The sequence below is a fragment of the Ambystoma mexicanum genome, chromosome 6p (assembly GCF_040938575.1).
Source record: "Ambystoma mexicanum isolate Mex_15411 chromosome 6p, UKY_AmexF1_1, whole genome shotgun sequence".
Classification (NCBI taxonomy): Eukaryota; Metazoa; Chordata; class Amphibia; order Caudata; family Ambystomatidae; genus Ambystoma; species Ambystoma mexicanum.
This window is the reverse complement of record NC_090935.1, coordinates 702,023,317-702,027,497: the sequence shown is the minus strand read 5'-3', so window position 1 is coordinate 702,027,497 and position 4,181 is coordinate 702,023,317.

Below are 4,181 nucleotides of genomic sequence, written 5' to 3'. Positions count from 1 at the left end.
CAGAATCCAGCAGGTTTCTACAAGGAAGTAGAGTCAACCCTGAGATCAGCAGTGCTTACTATGAGCGATATAGATTTGATTTTCCCAGTCATTTTGCCAGCGGATATATGGAAACAGATGAGGACAGTAGATGACGTGGGGGCTTTTGGCGCCACATGGGCAGAGTTACTATTGGAGGACAAAAATAAGAAAGTAGGGGAAAATCCGGGAACCCGCATGGCAGATCTACCAGAACGGATAATGCGGAGATTGAGGGAAATAATTCCAGAAAAAAGGATTCAGTGGGACAAATTAACTACATGGGTACAGGGCAAGGATGAGCCAGTAACAGATTATTTCAATAGATTTGAAGGAGTATTCACAGACTTCAGTGGGCAGGATGTGAGCACAGAGTCGGGGAAAAGGCTGTTTGTTGATAAATATGTGAGGGGACTAATATTACCAATTCAAGATATGTTAATGGCGTCGGAAAGTGCCTGGGCAGCAAAACCGGTGAGTGAGATATTACACGTAGCCCAGTATTACGAGAACAGGGTAAATGTGGCGAAAGAAAGAGAGGTGAAGGATAGAGTAAATTTAAAAACGAGGGTGTTACTGCAGCAGGTCATTGGATACAATAGAGGTAGAGGAAATGCACAAGGCAGAGGAAATTTGAATAATATGCACGGGGTGTCATTGGGATTAAATCAATGTGCATACTGTAAGGAGGAAGGACACTGGCGAGCGCAATGCCCGCACCTACAGAATAGAGGTGGGTTTGGGCAGAGAAGGCCTCATAGAGGACATCAGGGTCAAATGGCCCAAGCAGAAATAGCATGCAGCAGCACCAGGGATATACCAATGGAGGTACTCAAAACCAATCCTATGGTCAAACCCAAGCGCAACAGAACCAGGCATTGAACCAAAGTGTTCCGAACCAAAATCAGGGCGGGCAGGGCCAAAAGAGAAATGATCAGAGTGGAGGACACCGAGGGGGAAATGGGAATATTTTTGATACACAGCCAAACACGTATTATAGCAGCAGCGGTGACTACACATTGGACGATGTGTTATTTTCGCAATAGGACAGCCCACGGCAGGGGTCGGAACCAGTGTCTATTCCTGTGAATCAGAGAGGACCCTACGTAGAAATGAGAGTCGGGAATAAGGAGCACCGTTTCCTTGTAGATACAGGGGCACAGAAGTGTTCGATAGACCACCACATGGTTCCGGAGATCCCACTGTCGGGGCAAAAGAATGTTTCTGTAGGGTTTGCAGGTACACCAGTAATTAACCCCATGTCCGAAGCTGTCCCAATTACAATAGGACCATTTACGGAACAATGTCCATTTCTTCTGACAGAAAATTGTGGGGAGAACTTGCTAGGATTACATTTGTTGAGAAAATTGGGGCAGTTATACATTGTACGGCAGATGGGGTGTTCCTCACGATGTGGCCTCACGATGCACCGGTGACGGAATTTATGTCGAAAGCGTTACCCGAAGAGCTAAGTAGAGTACCAACCTGTCTGTAGGCAATGCATGATAACGATGTAGGATGCTTGAAAATAGAGCCAGCAAAAATAACTTTGAAAGAAGGTGTTACATTACCACGAATTCCCCAGTATAAAATTTCTGTTGAAGGTGAGAAGGGATTAAAAGTATTGTTACTGACCTGGTGAGATTGGGGGTGGTTGAAGAAATTGCAGGTAGCACCAGTTTACAAGAAAGGAGGCAATGAAGTACCATATTGTTTCATAATTGATCTGCGCGCATTGAACAAAGTGGTAGACCCACAATTCCCTTTGGTCCCAGACGTCACAACAATACTGACAATGATACCGGCCACTGCAGAATACTTTAGTGTAGTTGATTGAAGAACGCATTCTTTAGCATTCCAGTGGATAAAAGCAGTAGATATCTGTTCGCGTTCACTCTAGGAGGTCGATCATTCACATTCACACGCATTCCACAAGGATACACAGAAAGCCTGAGCATTTACAGCAGAGCGCTAAAAGAGCAGCTAGACATGTTAGAATTACCCGAAGGTTGCGTTCTCTTGCAGTACATAGATGACTTATTACTAGCTGCTGACACAAAAAAGATCTGCAAAGAAAGTACTATATTACTATTGACACACCTAGCGACCCATGGTCACAAGGCAAGTTTGAAGAAATTCCAGTATAATCAAAAGGAGGTGCCTTATTTGGGTTACCTTCTTTCGAAAGAAGGGAGAAGATTAACACCAGAACGCATAGAAAGTATTTCTAGTATGCCTATTCCAAAAACTCAAAAAGGAGTGAGAGCTGTAATAGGCATGGCCTCTTATTGTCGGCAGTGGATCAGTAATTTTGCGTTGATTGTGAAGCTGATGATAAAGTTAACTAAAAAGGATGCAGTGATGCCTTTACAGTGGGATGAGGAATGTCAGAAAGCGTTTGAGCAATTGAAAGCTGCACTGTGTGCTGCGCCAGTTTTAGACACTCCTAACTATAAAAAGATCTTTAGACTATTTGTGAGCGAGAATGAAGGATGTGCATTGGCAGTTTTGACACAGGAACAAGGTGGAAGATATAGGCCATGCGGCTATTATTCTTCTCTTCTGCGCTGGACCCTGTAGCGCGCGCACTACCACGATGTTTGCGATCCGTCGCAGCGGCTGCTGCGTCAGTGAAACAAACGGAAGGAATGGTATTGGGGAACACTTTAATTCTGATGGTGCCACATGCCATAGACGCTATTAAACAGAACACAGACGCAACACCTCACCTCTGCTAGACTAACAAGATATGAGCTCATCTTGTTTGCACCCCACATCCAAATTATGAGGTGTAGCACATTGAATCCTGCAGAATTAATGCCACTGCCCGTAGCAGAAATTGGTGACAACGAATCACCACCCCATGATTGTTTAATGGTCACTGAAGAAGAAACAAAGGGAAGAGTTGACTTGAGCGACATCCCACAGAAAGAGCCAGATGGGGAGTTGTTTTGTGACGGCTCTTGTTTTAAATTACCTGATGGCGCATCAACGGCCGCATATGCAATTACTACCCTAGAGAGTGTTGTAGAAAGCAGAAGAATCTCCTACAATTCTGCACAAGCCGCAGAAATAATAGCAGTGACCCGAGCCTGTGAACTCTCTGAGAATTTGAACGTGAATATTTATACTGACAGCCAGTACGCCTTTGGCGTGGTTCATAACTTTGTCTGACTCTGGGCTGAGAGGGGTTTTTGACATCACATGGGGCGAGGATTCAGCATGGCCCTTTGATTGTGCGATTGTTGTCTGCACTCACGTTTCCAAAGTGTTTAGCTATAGTGAAATGCGAGGCGCGTAAAAAAGTAACATGTAAAGTAGGAGAGGGAAACGCATTTGCAGTCAGAATTGCGAAACAAACAGCCACAGATTTGGGAAATAAAATGATGACAGTACAGACTGAGAAAGTACCTTGTATGATAGAGAATGGAGTTGCCACAGTCAAAGAAATGCAGACTGAGGCCACGACCAAAGAGATTCAGGGGTGGGCTGAGGGCTCTGCTGAGTTAGATTTGGAAGGATGTTGGGTGGACAAGGAAACAAAGAACTGGATGTTGCCAAATTGTTACGTGACTGCAATGGTTACGATGGCGCATAGCCCTACCCACATTTGCGCGAAGAAAATGGTACAACATTTATCCACAGTATGGAAAAATGAGCACATAAAAAAGAATGCAGAAAGGCTAGTGCAGAATTGTATTACGTGCCTGCAACACAATGTAGGGAAGGGAACCGTGACTCCAGTAGGTAGTTTTGGCCCACCCTCTATGCCATTTGAGGTGATCCATTTTGATTTCATAGAAATGGAAAGGTGCCAGAACTACAAATATGTGTTAGTGGTGATTTGTGCATTTAGCAAGTGGGTGGAGTCATATCCTTTAAAATACTGCACTGCCATGTCAACGGCAAAAGTAATGTTGAAAGAGTATTTCTCCCGGTTCGGGTTGCCCCGTGTCCTGTGGTCAGACAACGGCCCACACTTTGTGGGCGCAGTAGTACTACAGATCTGTGCAGGTCTACAGATAGAGAAACAATTCCACAGTTCCAGGCATCCCATTTCTGCCGGCCTTGTTGAGAGACTTAACGGTATCTTGAAGTCAAAGATAGCTAAAATCTGTGCTGGGAGCAATTTGAGTTGGGTGGATGCATTACCCCTAGCGCTA